The following is a 21275-nucleotide window of genomic DNA, read 5'->3' as shown; positions in this document are numbered from 1 at the left end:
AATAGAAACTGGAAGAGATAAGCTGTATACAGCTTATCCAAAGCTCTTCAATGTGTGAAATTTGGCTGGAAGCGTCATGAGTGCAGGCTTTCTTGTAAGATTTCTGGCACTTCCACTTCTATACAGAAAAGATAAAATGAAAGTACACTTAGCTGAGCATTTTATGATTTCAAAAGAGATTTGATTTGAGTTTAGTGAACATTTTGAAAGGTGCCTCCAAAATTGCAAGCACACCCATTTGCAAAATCCACTATTTGCAAGGCCAAACTTGTATTTGCTTAGGCGCTCTGACACTTTTAAATGGGTGCCTGCATGCAAAGGTCCCATTTATCCTGATTAATGGAATTTTTTTATATTTACTTTTATCTCCATCGATTAAAAAAAAAAAAGCACCCAAGACTGTAGGTGCCTTTGAATCAATCATTATGTAGCCAAATATAAAAAATAACTCCAAGAAAAGAAAAATGAAGTAATTCCCCAAAGCATGCAAAAATAAAATTCTTCTCTGCATCCCAGCCCATATCCCAGTTTGCCCAAACTTTCCTTTGACCCTCTCATCAGAACAGAGCTCCATATCAGAATATCCCATAGCTCAGTGGTTGCAACACTCTTCTGAGAGATGGGACAGCCCCTGCTCACAGCCCCCACCCCCACACTAGGCAAAGGGAAGAACTGAGTTTAGGTCATCCCCATCCCAGGTGAGTTCTTTAGTCATTGGGATACAAGTTATAAAGGTGGGCACCATCGCTTCCTCCTTTGTCCAGATTTTCAATGGGACACAAGCCAGTAGGCAGCCTTTTTGCATACCTACTGGATGAGGCCCTGCAGGCAAGATAGGTAGGGGAAGGTGCATCTCTCCCATTTGTGGATTGTACAGGGTGTGACAAAGTCCCTACTCTACCTTGGTGGGTCCTGCGCATATTGGCAGATTTGCTCACCTGAGTGATCTTCCCCACAGTCTGGATCAACTCCTCCTGTGTCTGATCAGGAGTTGGGAGGTTTGGGGGGAAACCAGGCCCATCCTCTACTCCAGGTTCCAGCCCAGGGCCCTGTGGATTGCAGCTGTATATAGTGCCTCTTGTAACAGCTGCATGACAGCTACAACTCCCTGGGCTACTTCCCCATGGCCTCCTCCAAACACCTTCTTTATCCTCACCACAGGACCTTCCTCCTGGTGTATGATAACACTTGTACTCCGGTCTTCCAGCAGCACACCCTCTCACTCTCAGCTCCTTGTGCCTCTTACTCCCAGCTCCTCACACACACTTCCTCTCCTCTGGCTCCTCCTCCCCTGACTGGGGGGAGGTGAGCTCCTTTTTAAACCCAGGTGTCCTGATTAGCCTGCCTTGATTGGCTACAAGTGTTCTAATCAGCCTGTCTTAATTGGTTTTAGCAGGTTCCTGATTACTCTATTGCAGCCCCTGCTCTGGTCAATCAGGGAACAGAAAACTACTCACCCAGTGACCAGTATATTTGCCCTCTACCAGACTCCTGTACCCCACTGGCCTGGGTCTGTCACAAGGGGCATATGCGAGAGAGAGATGGCCAGGCTCCTAGAAGGCACATGTCCACTGTGCATGCCTAGAGGCAGAAATTTAGGCACCTAGGAACTTTTAGAATGAAAATGTAGGTGCTCAATGAGTTTAGGCACCCACAATATTAGACAGCAGTCAAGTGGTGTACTTAGATGCTTAAGTACATTTGTGGATCTGGACGCAAGCACCTAAGCTGATTTCAATTGCAGCAATATCACTCAGGCAGCCACCAAGAGCAAAACTGGCCAGAGCCCTCAGGGCAAGTAGTTGAGATAAGAAGAGAACAATGCCATTACATCCTTGATTAACTGAATATCTCAAATGTATTATTTATATTGCTCCTTGCAAACTCATCTGAGTAGTTAAAATATGTTTACAATCACAAATGGATATTATAGAAAATCTAAAGGATATAAAATAGAAACAGTAGCATTCCCCACCTGCCTCCCACCCACCTCAGGACATGAATAAACCTGAAAACTATTTTATTCTCAAAGCTTCTAGGCTTTTGTTTTGAAAAAATATAACTCTGAGAAAGCAAACAAGAACAGTTACTTGTTGCAGCAAAATAAATGTACTATCATGAGTGCTGCCTCAGAAACTTATCAGATGAAAACATCATCAGCAATCCAGCCATCCATACTGTAGCTGTTTCTCAGGGAGACTCCAGAGTCTATCTTTATGCTCCAGTACATTTCTTCACAGCCTCCCCCTGCCACTTCTTCATAAACCAAGTAGGCAAGGGGAAAGTGTCATAGTATAATTCCCAATTCTGAACCTTAGCGTCCACAATATAGGTATTAGCATGAATTCCCCTAAGCTTAATTACCAGCTTAGATCCTGTAGGCTGCCACCAGTCAGGACTTAAGAGTAGAGTGCCTGATAAACTCTGGTCTCCCCCAAAACCTTCCCTGGGGACCCCCAAGACCCAAATTCCTTGAGTCTCACAACAAAGGGAAATAAACCATTTCCCTTCCCCCTCCTCCTGTCCAGATGTTCCCTCCCTGGGCTCCTGGAGAGATATACAGATTCAAGCTCTGTGAATCTAAACAAAGGGATTCCCTCTTCTCCTTTCTTCCTCCCAGATCTTTCCTGCCCTGGGTACACTAGGAGATCACCATGATTCCAACTCCTTGAATCACAACATAGAGAAATCAGGTGGGTTCCCCCCTTTTCTATCCCCCTCCCTTCTCCTTGCCTGTTAAGTACAGACTCAATTCCCTTGAGCCTCAACAAGGGGGAAAAATCAGACAGGTCTTAAAAGCAAAACTTTTAATAAAAGAAAAAAAGAATAAAGAAAATCACTGTAAATTCAAGATGGAATATTACAGGGTCTGTCAGCTTATAGAAACTGGAGAAAAAGCCTCCTCCAGCAGAAATACAATTTAAAATACTTCCAGCCAAATACACATTTGCAAATAAAGAAAAAACAAATAAAAAGACTATATCGCCTTTCTACTTACAAAATTGGAATAGAAGATTAGAGAGCCTGTAGGTACGTGTGGTCACTCTCAGAGCCCAGAGAGAACAAAGCCAAACCCAAAAAACACAAACAAAGGCTTCCCTCCACCGAGATTTGAAAGTATCTTGTCTCCTGATTGGTCCCCTGGTCAGGTGTTTGGTTCCCTGTTTGTTAACCCTTTACAGGTAAAAGAGACATTAACCCTTAACTATCTGTTTATGACAGAAAGAGAGGAGGGGGGAGCACTTCTCTTCAGTCATGCTCTCTGCCAGCAGCAGCACTAATGAGGTTTTATTAAATATATGTTTTATATTTCCTCATAAAGAGATTGAGAAAGTTAACATCAATAACTTTCTACCTCAGATTGAACTTCAAAAGCAATCCTGAGCTGCCTGTTCAGAATTGTTATAACTGGGTTATAAGTCTTTGCTGAAGGCAAAAAAAACACAAGAAAGCCTTCTTCTAAACTATTTTTCAGATAGCCGGCCCCAGCCATGTCAGATGTGAAACAACTGATTTAATTTGTTTTTAAAAAAGTTATTCTTTCATGGATTTTAAAATGACAAAATACCCATCTTTTTAAAGAGTTTGCCAAACATTGTTTTTCTGGCAGATCCAAGATTTTTAAGTGTGTCTTGTTACATAATGAAAGCCAGGGGAAGAGCCAAAAGGGAAGAATAGTAGGCCATAAATGAACACGTTAAACAAGGCAGTTATGGTTAACTTTACTTCCATCCGTAATTTAGATCGTGCTGGTACATATATTAGCCCTGCTTCCGGGCATGAGTTAGGAAACGATCTTATTTAACCATTTCCATAGCGTGGCTATTTTTATTATCATTCTCTCTCTCTGGAGGAGAAGTTCTTTTTCCTAATTTGACTCTTTATAAATGTGGTGTATTTAGGATCAGACAGTCTATACCAAGAATAGCCAATTATTTTTTGTCAAGGTCCAAATTTCTTGGTCAAGGTCCAGACTCCAAATAAGAAATCCGGCAACAACAACAAGAGATATAATAAATAATAATACTTAATTAAATAAAAATATGTTGGGGTCCGTTCAAAAGCATCTAGTGGTCAAGATTTGGCCCATGGTCTGCCTATTGACTACCCTCGATATACAGACAAATATAACCCAGTATGGTTGGTTATAGTATACTGCATAACAGATGTAGATATGGTATGGGAACTGTGGAAGACAGAACTTATGACTGACCACCTTCTTTGTCCCTTTGGTATGTTGCCGTGGGTGAAACAAAGCCTATGCACCACTTACAGTCCACTTCAATCCTAAACTGAAAGCTGCACAAGGGTGAGTTTCACTTAGAAATGGTGGAAAGCGTTTTATTTTAAAAAAACACTTAACCAAAAATGATGGTTTTTTCATTAAAAAACTTTTAAATTTGGTCAGAATTTTCTGGTTTCTCATTGAAGTCCCAACATATTTTTAATTTTCAGGATTTTTGACACCAAAAATATTTATGTCATTTAAACAGAGGTTTCTCTCAGGAAAAAAAAACAAATAATATTTTTTCAAGATTTCCTACACAAAAAAAGCAATTGGTAGTTTTCAAACAGCTCTGGTTTCACCTTGTGTGATCAATAAAATGTCTGATAACATGATGAAAAGAGCAGCTCTTGTAATGTTCGTGCAACAAGAAAGTTAAATAAATAAAGTGAAGACAAAAAAGGCCTAATCAAAACAAAATATCCATCCAGGCCAACCCAAACTATGAAACAGAATCTACCTAGACACGCTGAAGTGGTCGTATGAAAACAACAGGAAATAGATCAACAGAAAAACAAACAAAAACTTTTTCTGAGAGCAATAACGCTTAGGTAATTCTTCATAATATTATTCTCACTATCAGTCAATCCCCAATATCCATGATTCAAAATAGAAGAACTACCACAGAGTCTAATATTTCAGTCTGAAGAGAAAGAGTCAGACAAAGCAATCATTGCTCTTGAAACGAGCAGAGTTCCTTATCAAGCTGTGTATTTCAGTCAACAACTGCCCCAGACAGATGTTAGGTATGAATAGTAATGACAGACCTACATGACTGCCGGTTACATAAGAGAAATTAAATCTATTCAACTCTCTCCTTATTACCCTTTAATTTTTGGTGCATTGCATAAAACTACATATAGTGTTTGATCCTGCAGGAAGATGATCTCTCTGGCCCCAATCCAGCAAAGCACTTAAGCACATGAATTTGTTTGTGAGAAGTTAAATGCTCAGTCCAGAGAAAGAATAGTGCAGTTTTGTTGCTTATAATTTTACTTGTTTTCGGGAAGAGTGTGCAGTGATTTTAGAATTCCTAGTGCTCCAGAGTTAACAGAGAAATCCAGGCAATGATGCAGTAAGAAGCTTGATAAACGTCGGAACTTCCTCAAGGGTTCTCCAGTTGCTGCTTACAGTCTGGCTGTTTGTGCTCATGTCCTCACACTGCAAAGAGAGTGTCCCCTGTGAATCAAAAAAAAATGTAAAAGAGAATAATATGGCCAAAGATATTTTGGAAATATTTTTTCTTAACTGCTAAACCAGACAAACATCCTGAAAATTTGCATATGTTAAACACTGAATTTCAGAAATAAGTGCTGAAAACTACAACTAAGGCCCCAGTTCTTCAAGGTACTTAAGCATGTGCATAACCTGAAGCACATGAACGGCCTGTTGAAGTCAATGAGCATGCTTGCATGCCTAAGGTTAGACCCATGTTCAAATATCTTGCTGAACTGGGGTCTACATAACTATGGATACTTTTATATCATCTGATTTTCAGAAGTATCAAAACACTTTCTTTGTTGGAAGTTGTGAGTGCTGGGCACCTCTGAAAAATCAGACCATTGGTATTTCAGTAATTAGCATTGAGTATAATAGTAATAGCACTAATTTGCCAGAGAACCACAAGAACTACAAGACAAAAATGTATAGGAATTATTTGGGTTGGTTTGTTTGTGCATTTGCCATGTCAGTTTGAAAAAGTTATAAATTCAATAAAGCTGAAGTCAGCCTCATAACCCTCATTGTAGAGAGAGAGCTTGTTCTACTTTGATCATTAAACATTCATTCCAAAAGGTACTTGTGTAAGGGTTTAGAAACACTCCAAGTAGGCAAATAATTTGTCATAAATACCCATCAGGTGGGATTTCTGAATCACTGTTCAGAGGGGGGCAGGTGGAGGGAGTTACCTTGAAGATCACGTGGAAGTTCCTTCAGCTAGCATAGAAGGTAGCAGACTTTTTCCTCACTGATACTGGTCCTGAGCATGTTACACTCACATTCTGCATGATTTGCTGAATTTCTGTTTGCTCTCAGAGCAATGTAAGATGCTGTTTTTAAGATAAAGTCTGTATGCTGGCTAAGGACTTAATGATACAAGGTGTTAAACTCCCTTAACTCGACTGATTTCAGCACCTTGCAGGACTGGGCCTTGTGCAACTGCCTTTCTTTTCATTGGCTGTCCCAAACAATTGAGATCAGCTGCAATCGTCCTGTTGATGGGTCATAGATTTAAAACACAGCAGACTGCAGATGTCACAAAACAAGGTGTGAGTGGTCAAGCTGAAGGGTTAGAGCAGTGGTGATCAGAGAGCAGAAACAGCACTAAAGGTCAAAGCTAGAGTCTGAGCCAAAGTCAGGAACCGAACAGCATAGGAAGGCTAGCTGAAGAACAAACACTGCTGCAAGCGTAAGCGTTGAGTAACTATTAGTCTAGTGCTGCTGCTGGGCTTCAGAACAGATCTGGTGGTTCCTCTCAGCCAATCAGGTGATATGGTCAATCAGAGTGTTCACTGCAGGGCAGTTAGCTGGTCCCAAGATCAGCTGTGAGTCCTGACTCCTGACAGCATGTTCCCGCTGAAAAGTCCTCAATGCTAAAAGGTCTGAATCACACAAGTAAAGAATTTTTATATGATTTTTATCTTGACAGTGGCCCTTTACAATTCCATAATATTGAATTTTAATGCACTATTGCATAAGGACAAGGCATTGGTGTTAGTATTTCTTTGAAATGCAGATTTGTTAGTCTTCCGTCCTTGCTTGCTTCCTTAGCGGTAAGCTCATCTGCAGAAATGAACTTAGTCTTTATGTTTTCCAGAAAGAAACAGTGGAGTACAAATGTTCTATGAACTTAAACTTTGCAGTAGCAAATACATCATATCCAAATGTTCTTACATGTAATTTTCCTTTTATTTAGCCTTCCATGAATACCACACATGGAGATAACATGTGCTCTTACTTTATTACAGAGAAGAGTACTTAATTGATGAACTGGAGCACTGATTTAAAAACGGAATAAGATCCAGTGGTTAAAGTAGCAGAAAGGCTTGGTTCTATACCTTAATCAATAGCAGCACTAAATTTAAATGTATGCACAAATCATAACATGAGAACATTTTTCCAGATGTTACAAATCAATTTACTACCACAATAATCTACGCTATCACCCTAAAGCATTAGCAGCTGGTTACAACACAGTGTTAACTTTTAGTGAGAGTGTTTAACACAGTTTTGTTACAGGAAAACAATCTCCTAAATACTGGAAGTTTAATATTGATTTGAACACTGAAAACTCCAAATTTCCCATCAACAGAGACTCCTTTGCAATTGGTATATCTGCCAGTTGGCAGCGTAATTCTCAAAACCATATATATATTAGAAAGTGGAGGACCATCCCCTTCAGTCCAGCCCAGGCCATCCCATCCCATATCATGACACTTGTTTCTCCGTGAACATAATGAAAACTTGAACGTGTGAAGCATATGAAACTTGAACCAAACACCACCACTGTCCAGATGCAACAATATTTCATCCAGGTTAACTAAAATGAAGCCTCCTTTCCAGTCAAGCTATTAGAATTTATTCTACACTTAAGAGATATGGGCAGCAGTTCAACATACACAAGAGGGGACATTTTCTTTAAAAAATAGGTATGTTAACAAAAAGAAAAATGGGCTCCAAACCTGCAAACGTTTACACAACAGCATAAGTTTAATCATGAGTAAAAAGTTCTACAGGTGTGGTTTGTAGAAATGGGGTCTCTGAGGCAAGGACTGCATCTTCCTCTGTATTTGTCCAGCCCCAGGACAATGAGTCTGACTGGGAGCTTTGGGTATAATACAATAATAACAATAATATCCCAGGCAAAAGTCGCATGACAGTTCTCAGTATAGGCTACTGACGTGAAGGATATACACAGCATATATACAATAAAGATGATAAAGGGACAATCTTGCACATCTTCTAGAAGGCGGTCATTTAAGACGAGTCTGCTCTTTTAGGGCTTGATTTGGCACCATTAAAGTTAACGGGTGTCTTTTCCACTGATTTGTACAGAAGCAGGATCAAACCCCTTGACAGTATGGGCCAAATTAGATGCTGGTATGAATTGGTACCATGCAACTAAGTCGATGGAGCAGCAGCAGTTTACACCAGCAGAGAATTTACCTCGGTATTTTGAGTTTGATGCACACAGAAATGTACTCACTGTATACATTTTTATTAGGTCCATTTTCTATTATGGTATGTATTTTGGCATGTTAAAGTGTCTATTCTTTTCTATGTTTATTCCTCTATGAGGTATTCATTTTAGGGTATGTCTTCACAGTAAAGAAAAACCTGTGGCTGGCCCAGGCCAGCCGACTCCAGCTCGCACTCTGCGGGGTGAGAGGGTCCCAGAGCTCAGGCTCCTGCCTGAGCCCAGAAGCTTACACAGCAATGAAACAACCTCGGAGCCAGAACCCCACGAGCTTAAGTTGGCTGGCACAGGCCAGCCACAGGTTTTCTCTGTTGTATAAACACATACCTTAAGACACCATTGTACTTCCAGATAGGGCTTATTTTGGTGCATAGAAAATATATTGTCTTAACAAGTAAGAAGTAATTGTAAAAGAAATAACTGGGTTCCTTTATACAAGCTACTTAAGTGGCTATAGAGGAGGATACAACAGCCTTTCCTTTTTTAAATATTCATTAGAGTAAAATGATTTTGGCAGGTGGATTGCACTTTTGATTCAACAGTTATTGAACCATAGGAATGAACTTCAGCCTTTACTTTTAAGGTCATAGAGCTTATATCTTTTTCTGTTATTAAAGAAAGAGTATTTAAAGGAAGAGTACAGTTTTCCTTTGCGCATCCCTTCTCACCAGTTCATGCAGTCATCTCAGATTTATTATCCTATAAGTGACATCTGATGTATTACATAAGAACGGCCATACTGGCTCAGACCAATGGTCCATCTAGCCCAGTATCCTATCTTCTGACAGTGGCCAGTGTGAGATGCCTTAATGGGAATGAATGGAACAGGGCAATTTGTCAAGCAATCCATCCCCTGTCATCCACTCCCAGCCTCTAGCAGTCAGATGTTTAGGGATACCCAGAGCATGGAGTGGCATCCCTGACTATCTTGGCTACTAGCCATTGCTGGACCTATCCTCTATGAAGTTATCTGATTCTTTTTTTAACCCAGTTATACTTTTGGCCTTCACAACATCCCCTGGCAATGAGTTCCACAGGTTGACTGTGTGTTGTGTGAAGAAATACGTCCTTATGTTTGTTTTAAACCTGCTGCCTATTACTTTCCATAGGTGATCTCTGGTTCTTATGTAATGTGAAGGGATAAATAAGGAATTCTTATTCACTTTCTCCACATCAGTCATGATTTTATAGACCTTTACAATATCCCAGGTCATTTCTTTGCTAAGCTGAACAGTCCCAGTCTTTTCAATCTCTCCTCTCACGGAAGCTGTTCCATACCCCTAATCATTTGTAATGCCCTTCTCTGTACTTGTTCTAATTCTAATATATCTTTTTTGAGATGGTCAATCAGAATTGCACGCAGTATTCAATGTGTGGGTGTAACATGGATTTACGTAGTGGCATTATGGTATTTACTGACCTATTATCAATCTCTTTCTTAATGGTTCCTAACATGCTGCTAGCTTTTTTTTATTATTATTTAACTGCTGCAGCACACTGAGCAGATGTTTTCAGAGAATTATGTACAATAACTCCAAGATCTCTTTCTTGAGAGGTAACAGCTAATTTAGACCCCATCATTTTGTATGCAACGTTGGGATTATGTTTTCCAATATGCATTACTTTGCATTTATCAACAATGAATTTCATCTGCCATTTTGTTGCCTTGTCCCGGGGTTTTGTGAGGTCCCTTTGTAACTCTTCACAGTCAGTTTTGGACTTAATGATCTTGAGGAACTTTTTATTGTCCGCAAACTTTGTCACCTCACTGTTAACCCCTTTTTAGAGATCATTTATGAATACAGTACAGCATTGCTATAACAAACCCATGGGGATCTAAGCCATTTGTTCAGTATACCCAGGGGTTTGTTGTAGTGAGAGGGAATGGGGGGACAGAGCTCCTCTGACTCTGGGCCCCAGTGGGGCCAGAGGAGCTCAGTCTCCCAGCAGTGGCCCTGGGGCCAGAGAAGCTGTTCAGCCCCCTGCCGCAGCCCCATGCCTGGAGGAGCTCTCAGCCCCCCACCACAGTGGGTGGGATCCAGGGACCACATTCACTATCGCCCAAGGTTCGCTATTGACAAGGGTATTATAACGAGGGTCTACTGTATGTTAAACGGCACTAGACCCAGGAGGACCCTATTTACATCTCTCCACTGTGAAAACTGACCATTTATTCCTACCCTTTTCATAGAATATCAGGATTGGAAGAGAGCCCAGGAGGTCATCCAGTCAAAGCAGGACCAATCCCCAGACAGATTTTTGCCCCAGATCCCTAAATGGCCCCCTTAAGGATTGAACTCACAACACTGGGTTTAGCAGGCCAATGCTCAGACCACTGAGCTATCCCTCCCCCTTTTGTTTCCTGTCTTTTAACCAGTTACTAATCCATGAGAGCAACTTCCCTCTTATACCATGACTGACTACTATGCTTTAGAGCCTTTGGTGAGGCATCTTGTCAAAAGCTTCCTGAAAGTCCAAGTACACTATATCCACTGAATCATCCTTGCCCACATGTTTGTTGACCCCCTGAAAGAATTCTAGGAGACTTGTGAGGCATGATTTCCCTTTACAAAAGGTGTGCTGATTCTTGCATTACACCATGTTCATCTACCTGTCTGATAATTCTGTTTTGCTATAGTTTCAACCAATTTTTTTTGGTACTGAATTTAGGGTTATTGTGCTGAAATTGCCAGGATTGCCTCTGGAGCCTGTTTTAAAATGTGTTAAATTAGCTATTCACCCATCATCCAGTACAGAGGCTGATTTATGCAGTAGTTACGTACCACAGTTAGTCAGTCTGCAATTTCATATTTGAGTTCCTTCAGAATTCTTGGCTCAATACCATCTGGTCCTAGTGACTTAGTATTGTTTAATTTATCAGACTGAGGTCTCTAGAGGTGGTTTTGGGACAATCTGCAACAGTTCCTCAGCTTTGCCACCTAAAAAGAATGACTCGGGTGTGGGAATGCAAATAATTAATTTAGCTTCTCTGCAATGGTCTGGTGTTTCTTGAGTATTCCTTTAGCATCTCAATCATCCAGTGGCCCTCCTGATGGTTTGATAGACTTCCTGCTTTGGATTTACTGTTTAAAAATTGCTGTTGATTATTGTGTCTTTGGCTAGTTGTTCAAAGTCTTTTTTGACCTGCTTAATTATATTTTTACACTTGAGTTACCCGATTTTATGTTTCTTTTTGTTATCCTCATTAGAATTTGACTTCCAATTGGTAAAAGATGTCTTTTTGTCTCTAACTGCCTCTTTTACTCTGTTATTTAGCCATGGTGGCATTTTTGTTGGTCCTCTTACTTGATTTTATTTTAAATTTTCTGGTGTCTAGAAATTTTCTCTGCATTCCGTTCTGAGGTTACATGTACCCAGACAATATGGGGATAGCTGAAATGCTCCATTATTGGGGTATATGTTGTTGAAGCATCTCTTAGCTCCCGGGGCATTTCACAATCACCATCCTGATCAGGGGGTCAGTAGTATATTGCTGCTGCTATATTCTTATTATTCAAGCATGGAATTTCCATCCATAGAGATTCTATGGTACAGTTTGAGTCTTAAGATTCTTGCTTTTTTTGACTCTATTTTCTTTCACACATAGTGCCATTCCTCAACCAGCATGACCTACTCTGTTATTCCTAGGTATTTTGGACCCTGCTATTACTGTGTCCCAGTGATTATCATCATTTCACCAACTTTCCATAATGCCTCCTATATCAATATCCTCATTTAATACCAGGCAATCAAGTTCTCTCATCTTAGTATTCAGGCTTCTTGCATTTGTATACAAGCATTTATAAATTGTCAATATTTAGTTGTCTGCCTTCCTGTAACTGAATGGGACTCTTCATTTGACTCTCATCAGCTCCTGCATGTACTTTTTCCAACTTCTATCCTCTCCTCGCCTCATTATTAGGATAGAGTATACCTGTGTCTTTCTGAAGCGTGTGCTCCTCTGCACTTCTTGGTTTTCCAACAGCCCTTAGTTTAAAAATCTCCTCAATGACCTTTTTCATTTTACATTCCAACAGCATGGTTCCATTTTGGTTTAGGTAGAGCCCATCCTCCCTATATAGGCTTCCCAAAAGGTTCCCAGTTCTTATTAAATCTAAATCCCTCCTCCAAATGCTATAGTTTCATGCACACATTGAGACCTTCAGTTCTGATGGTCTTTGTGGCCCCATGCATGGAACTGAAAGCATTTCAGCAAGTGCTACGATGGAGGTCCTGGTAAATCTCTTACCTAGCAGCCTAAATTTGGCCTCCAGGACCTATCCCCTATCTTTCCCTATTCATTGTTACCTACACATAGCATGGCTACCTGTTCCTCCCCAGCACTGCACAGAAGTCTGTCTAGATGTCTCAAGAGGTTCTCAGCCTTTGCACCTGGCCAACAATTCACCATGCATTTCTCCTGTTCATCACAAACCCAATCATCTATATTATTAATAATCAAATCCCCCATTACTATCATCTGTCTCTTCCTAATAACTGGGGTCCCTCCATAGGTACTGGAACTAGGGATGCAGGGGGTGCTGCTGTACCCTCTGGCTTGAAGTGGTTTCCATTATATATAGGGTTTACAGTTTGGTTCAATGACTCTCTGCATCCTCACTATAAAAATTGTTCCAGCACCCAGGGTTCCTCCCTTTGTGGGGGGAACCTCCATGCAAGAAGATACCACGACATCAACTTGAAGAAGGGTCCCAACTGTGGGATCATTTCCTTCTGGTCCAGCTTGATGTTCTCCTTCCCCAAGATTTTCATCCTCCTCAACAACATAGAGTCTGTCCAACTGGGGATGGGACTACTCTACTCTGTCCCAGAAAAATCACATCTATGTACCTCTCTGCTCCCCTTAGTTCCTCCAGTTCAGCCACTCTGGTCTGTAGAGCCCATTCTATGGGCTTGTCTACACTGGCAAGCTGTGTTGCCAAAAACTGCCTTTTGGTGACAAAACAGCAAGAGCATACAATGGAATCTGTCGACAGAAGGAGCAAGTATGATCACCCTTTGGAGATTTTTGTTTTGTCAACAAAACTTGGTAGTGTAGACATGCCCCTAATGTCTGAGGGACATAAGTTGCTTGCACACATATGTTGCATTCAATGCAATATACTGGTTACTGCCCTCACTGCTGCGGGACTTCTGCCTGCATTATTTCGGCCAAATCTTGCTAGGTTGATTTTTTTGTTTGTTCTTTGTGTGTATGGGGGATGGGCTGGGTTATTGGCCTAAATTTAAGGAATGTTTATTAGGTATATCTGGCTCCCACACTCCCTCACAAAACTCCCATTTGCAGCTCCTGTTCACTGAAATAACTTGCTTTGCATTATGTGACTGAATATAAAAGGGAAGAGTGTCGATTTCAAAGAAGGGCAGCCATTACAGTGAAGATTCCTTCCAAATAAAAAGAGTCATAGGCAACAGAAGGAAACTGAATTTTTGAAAAGTGTGTATTTCTTGAAATATGGGCATTGCAAATGTAGACTTTCAGAACTTTTTCACGACAGTTAATATATGTTTCTATAAGCATGAAATATTCTAATTCAGATAAGTCTGAATAGGAGCTGGTGGAATAATTTACTGAATAAGTATTGTGATATTTTGAGAATGAATTGTCTGATTTTATTTGAATTCACTCAGCTCTATTAAAGTTCCCAAGGGATTCTATCTGAAAGATCATATTGGTGAGGCTTACTTGTGAAATGGACAACATCCAAAAATTATGCCTCAGTAAATTGGTCGTAGTGGCTGCCAGACACAAACTGACTAATCCTGCTGTCTGATGCACTGTTATTTTTAACTCCATCTTTAAGATGTACATCTTTCGAGGACCTAAGTAAATTCAATTTGGTATCTATCAAAAACTGTTATTCCAAAAGGTCGGTTATGGCCACAGTAGCTATTTTCTGCTCCTTGACTCTTTGAGCATCATTTGGATCTTTACTCTGTTAAAAATGACATCTTCTGAAGGATATTTGAGTAATGAACAAAGAGGAAGAGTAGTTCTGAGGTAAAGGGACTGGACTGGGAATCAGGCTGTAATGTAGGTTATATTCCTAGTGCTGCCTGTGTGACCTTGAGCAACTCACTTAACTCCTGGTGCAGTTCAGATTCCACATCTACATAGAAAAGTGAAACATGTCATGTCAGTTTAAAAAGCCTCCACCATTTACTATTTTCAATCATCATCCACTCATTAATACTTCTTGGAGGAGAAGACGAGAGAGCAGGAGGTTTGAAGTTACAGCCCTTCTAACAGAGAAGCAGTAAGTATCATTTCATAGTGAAATCTTTCATACACGCTCATTATCAGACTTAAGACAATGAAAGCACATCCGATATCAATTAAAGATAATTCACCTTCAGATTGCTCACCAAGCTTTTCCAGGCGCCTCTCTAAGTCTTTTGTACACCATCTGCATTTCTCCAAGGGACTTCTTCTGTGACACAAATCTAACGTTTTCTGGAACATCCAAATGTTCTCATATTTTTGAGGACTCCAAATTGTAAACTATACATTATGCATGGTTTCATATAAAGGTTTACAGAGAGGATCTGGAAATCTTCCATCCGAGACTCATATAAACACCGGCTGTTCCTGGAACTATTTTAAAAAATTATTTCCCTTCTTCCTCACAGAAAAATAAGGCTGGAGCATTTCACTACTCACACCTTATAAAACATTTGCAGGAGGGATTTAGTCACTCATGGACAATCCTGTAAGATAACCTTATATCATCCTGTACTATGGACTGCTGCAGCAAAACATTTCTCTAAACCCATCACCTATAAATACCAATGGAAAACTTAAGTGCCAAATCATCTTCATCTAAACATTGAACAGTTGTGTTATCTAGTGAAAAGGGGTAAGTTCAGATGGAGCTATTACAGTATGTTTGGACTCCTAGCAATGCTTGGTTTCTTTTTAACCAAATAACATGCATTATTCATACCCTATCAATGCAATGATGACAACAGCTTGTGTGGTGTAGTTTTAAAGTATCTTTGTTTTATGTCTTACATGGGCCTTCAAAAAGTGCTAACAAAAATCAAAATCTGAGGCAAATGTTTTGGCAAGTCCAATTTGAATTGTTTTGGATGTGGTATCTTTCTTATTCTTGTTTTCTGCATTAGTCCCAGATGGCCCCTTCCCCTCTATTTCTGTATCACCGCCTCTTCCCCACAGTATAAATTTAGGCCAGGCCAGAATAGACCAAATTTGAGGATTCTGGAATGTTAGATAAGCATCCAGACTCTAGGGTGCAAAAGACATCTTAGATTTTCTTTGTTTACCATTGAAATGCAGCCCAAAGCTCCCTCAAGTTTAAACTAGGAGACCTCCACCCCATCCTGACAAAACTGATGAGGTAAAATATTACATACTAGTTATTGTCATTGGTAATATTGCCCCCTGACAGCCTGCATAGTTGAGACTGATCAAGGTACTCAGTCAAGAAGAAACAGTCAGCATCTTTATCTGGTTCCAAAACCACATAACACTGATGATAATAGTATGCGTTCCAAGGCTGATGTACAAGGGGGGGTTCCCCAGTTAGGATCCAATGTCATTCCCATGGCCCTCTCCATAAGGTATTTCCTGTAGTGGAGAGTCTGGTTCTCTTGAGCATGGGCAGGAAAAGAGGCAGATACTGCACCTGGATGCAATGTGGGCTTCCCCCAAGCAGTATAAATAGCACTGGTGCTCATCACTGATGGAAAAAGAACAGGGGCAGGAAGCACAGGTTTTGAACCCTGGCATCTTTGGCATAATCCAGAACCGAGGCTTGTGTATTGGGGTGGGGGTGGGAAAAGGGAGTTCAGCAGGAAATACCACCAAAGCAGCGTCCCAAGTCTTGAATCTGCTATGAAGAAGGAAAATTCAAACAAACAAAAATAATAATCTAAGCTACAAATAATTTAAGGATATTTTTGTAAAGTTTTGGGAAGTGTGTCACAAGGCTGACAGGAGAGTAGAAGCTTCAACTTGGCCCATGCTAGTGGCCTGCCGCGCCCTTTATCACCTCAAGTGAAACCATGAGGTGGTATAGGGCACATGCACAGATTGTCAAACAGTACTACTTTCATAAGCCCCGGCTCCAGGCGCATGCACATAACCCTCAGTGAAATACAATAGGGACCACTCAAAAAAGAAATAGCCCTTTTAAGCAGATTTAAACTATTGAAAAGGAGTCTACACCTTTGGGTTTTGATAATCCGGGTAAATCACAAAGACAAAAAAACTCTCCTGAAGATTAGAATTTGAATTGATATGGGTAAGTGGCAAAGTCCATGACATGCCTTCAATCTATCTTCTGTTACATATTTTTCTGGTCACAGTTGGGTTTACACAGAAAATAAAGGCAAGAGAGGGGAAAGGTGAGGATGTGTGTACTGTTCCTTTCAGTCTACATCAGAACCTACTCAGAAGGAGGTAGGTAAAGTTCTAGACTTAACAGTGAAGCAGTGAGACGGGTTTTAGGACCAATACAGTTTTCCATAAAGGGTTTTGTTTAGTGTTAGAATTAAGCAACTCTTGCAGGAGAGGGGGTCTTTACCATTGGTTTATGACCATTTTAGTTACTTATTTAGAATGAATTGACTCCTTTTTGACCCAAGTAAGTAATCAAAATTCAGGGCCCTGGGATGTTCCAGTTGGAGTAGAAATTGACAGTGGAGTCAAGCATTTTCTTTGATGCAGTTTTGTTTATTTACAAGGAATGTACACAATTCTGTTTCTCTGAATGCAGGAGGAACCAAAGGCAAAGGGGTAGTTTCTTAGCTTTCATGCCCAAGCATCTTCTCAGTCAGCACCCCAAACCTAGAACTTCTCAAGGGTGACCTTCCTTACACTACTCAGCAAATACCCCTCCATCCACATAGTCCAAAACTTCTGAGTGGATTCACATAGCCTTTTGTTTTAGGTGAGGCATTGTGATTAGCATATCCTTACAGTTATGTTAGTTGAGGGATGTGTTCACATCCACCAATCTCAATGGAGGTTTGAGCTCAACCCATAACAAGGTTTCACCCAGTTAACAACAGGACCATTGCATGAAGCTCACTAAAAATAAAGATCAGCCCACAGAAAAACCCTTGATCCCAAAATCCCCAAATTCTGGACCAAGATCTAAATGTGGTGGGTTTATAGTTCATCTTCAATTAAGACTTGCTAAAGCACAAAAAAGTAGCAACTCATGGATGCAAGACACAAGGAAATTGGGTAAACTCAACTTGCCAAACTGGCTCTAGTTGAGTGTCTAGCAAAAACCCTTGTAACTCACTCACTTGTATTTGATTTGTCAATTAAAATCCACTTTATCATCAGCAGTGCATATGTAAAATACATTGAGCACTGCAGGTCACTTTTTCCCCTTAATTTGTTCAAGTTCTACTTGCATTTCCTTGATTTCCTCTTTGTAGCACCAAGAGCTCCACAAGATCACCAATCAAGACATCAGCACTGATTTTTAAGACAACTAAAGCATTTTCTTTCCTTGAACATTCCTTAGATGCAGAAGCTATTTTTCCCCTCCTACGGTCTCCATAGATACAGTAAGTCTTGTTATTAACTAGAGTGATAGTCTGTAAATTACAAAAAAAATACATCACCAGTACTCAATTAATATTCCATCCTATTCCTGTTTACACAATAGTACCACTTTCATTCTATTTAACAATGGATCATTGGGGATGGAGCAATTAAGGTCTTGTCAATAAACACTGCTTTCTAAATGGAGATTTTCACACTGTGGTTCAAAGACAAGAGTCTAGAAAGTCAGATATCAAATAATATTATTACTGCTTAATGCACTGAGCAAAGCAAACAATTACTGCTTGGGGGGGGGGGGAAATGCTTGTATGGAGACTGAATTAAAGCATCATTTTATCTGAGCATTTAACTAAATTGAATTTTAATCCAGAAAACCTAACCAACCAAACAGTTCCCATTTCAGGAAAGAAGAGCCCATTATTCCATCCTCAAATTATGTGAACCATCTTTGGAACCATGCATCCAAATTAAAAGACTAAAGAATCCCAGTGGATCTTTTCTTAAAAGCAAAATAGATGAGCTAATAACTGTCGCTGGTTTAAAATTGTAGATGTGCAGACTCACCCCATGGTACCTCCTGCTGATCTGTTCTGGGAATTAGCTCTTCCAGCTCTGGAGCACCCTCTGCAGGCCGGTGATCTGCCTGTCCTCTGGCCCCTGTGTTCCTCCCTGGCCCCGTTTACCTGGGGTGCTACCCCCTGGCAGTAACCCCTCCAATCTGGGTCTTCCCCATCCCAGGGGAACCCTCCCCAGCTCTCTCCCCCCACACACACACTTAAACCCTCCTGTGTTTTTGAAATGTCTTTTCCTGATTGCCCATTTTAATGTGCATTCCTAGCAACTCAACTTGATGTGGACACAGCAGCAAAATGAGGACAGACAGACACATGGAATTAAGCAGTAGGGTGCAATTTTATTATGCTTTAACACAGGGGAGAGGTGCTACCTGCCCATCACCCATACTTCCCTCTACCAGGCATTTAATTGGTTGCAGTGAGGGGGTAAAGGGCTCCTTACCATATAACCAATAACATGGGATAGGCTCAACTCAGCCTACTCCGAGGACTCAGCTTAGGTTGAGACCTAGCACCCTCCCCCCAGGAAGAGGAGAAAGGGTGCAGCAGACTGGGGTCCTCAACCTGCAAGGGCCACAATGTCTGACCTCAGCCGAAGAAGGCCACAAGTGCTCACCCCATCACATAAGCCCAAGGACCACTACCAAAATCCCTCTGGAAACTGTTTATTTTATTATCTTAACCACACTGGAAACCAGCCACAAGTTGTGATGAACAACCAGCAATACCCCAGTACCTCTGTTAGGTACTGAGCACATTCCTACTCAATCCACTATGGCTTGAAGGTGCTGCAAGGAAGGCAAAAAAAACCTCCCTGGTTCTCTGCCATTTGCCCTAGTGGAGAAAAAATTTCTTCCTGACCCTCTAAACAAGTGATCAGCTAGATCTACAGCATACAGGCCTGGGTGGCTTCAGGATGCCAGTAGCAGCTGGGTTCTCTGTGCCTTTGTCACTCTCAGGAGTGAGAGATCACCCAAAATCTCCACGTCTGTCCAAATACTGCCAATATTCATTGCACTTTCCTTATACTCATACCTGGGGAGAGGTGCACAGCATTTACAGGTGCCTTGCAGCAGAACACCTGCCTTTCCCCTCCAGACTAGCCTGGTTTGGTTTGCGCTGCAGAGCAGTACAGTACTGAGATAATAATCCAAAGCTAAAGTCACAATGAGCACGTTTTATTTAAAGTATTATAAGTATGATCTAAGGGAATTTGGACACATCTTTTCCCTTTCCACTGTGACTGTAAATTTAATGCTGTTTCTCTGTTTTAATCTGCAGCCTCTGGCATGGGGTCCATGAGAGGTTCCCCCTCCATGCCTGCTGAACATCTAACCCTGCTTGGGAGGAAAAAGAAGAGGACTAGGGCCTTGGACCATGAGCACAGAGAAATAATATGACCATGACCAAGGAGAAGAACCAATAATGGAAACAGCAGGACTAAAAGGCACATTGGAAAATGCACCAGGACATTGTAGGTTTGCTCACACAATAAACTCATATGTTGCAGAGCATTATTGACCTACCTGCCCAAAGACCCTGGACTCAGCAGCCTTTCCAATCCTTGGAGAACACCATGGCTGGTGCTCCCTATGGCCCCAACATACCAGGTAGTGGCATGGTGTACATCCATAACCCTTTCAACCCATGCTCTGGGACAAAAAGGAGAAAAACAGCTACACATATCCATTGGTATGTGTAGCTACAACCTACTACATTGCAATAGGTTTTAAATACATGACCATAAATGTTCACTTCCATTTTTACTTGTGGTCTTAGAGTTTGGTTCACCCAGTTACCATGCTGGTAAAAGATTTTTAACCTAGTGTGTTTCTTTGCACTTACATTTTGTTGCCTGTTTCTTTGCACACAATAAAGTTCTATTTTTAGAAACTCAGTTTCTACCAAGCAATACACTATTCATAGCAGGAGGCAATTACCCATCCCTATTTAATCTTCATACACGAGAGATGCTATTTTCATAAAAACAGACAACCCTACTGTGCCAGATTGCTAAAATGTTTTTAAGGCATCCCTCAGCTGGATAGCTCGATGGTTGGCTCTTCTAATAGTCCTTGAGTCTAGCTGATCAAATTCCATCGACAGCCAGTCCCCAGGAGAATGGTGCATCCTGTATTAGCAATCCTCATGAGATTTGCACTGAACTGTGCGGGGTCTGTGCTTCTGAAAAGTATGAGACTGGGGGATTTTTTTTAAATGACATGAAAATTATGGGATGGTTGGGACTTGACTCCTAGTTCCCAGAAATCTCTGAGCAAATCTCTGGTGTCCCACAAATCACTGAGAAAATGTCCCACAAGGCACTGACCCAGATAGTGGCACCACATTTTGCATTGATGCTAGCACTCATGGTGAGAAAGCACGGTGCTGATACAAGCACCCATGCATCCATGCCCCTGAGCGATATACAAAAGTTAGCGGCTGTACAATGATGTGATTTATGTCAGCTGCTCCGTGTAGCATAGACATCACCTGACATCTTGAAAGGCACCTAAAAGAGCTAGGTTGTCATAAACAGATAGCAGCAAAGAATCCTGTGGCACCTTATAGACTAACAGACGTTTTGGAGCATGAGCTTTCATAGGTGAATACCCACTTTGTCAGATGCATGTAGTCTACATGCATCTGACGAAGTGG

Source organism: Gopherus evgoodei, chromosome 11, assembly GCF_007399415.2.
Source record: "Gopherus evgoodei ecotype Sinaloan lineage chromosome 11, rGopEvg1_v1.p, whole genome shotgun sequence".
Taxonomy (NCBI): Eukaryota; Metazoa; Chordata; order Testudines; family Testudinidae; genus Gopherus; species Gopherus evgoodei.
This window is presented reverse-complemented; position numbering follows the sequence as displayed.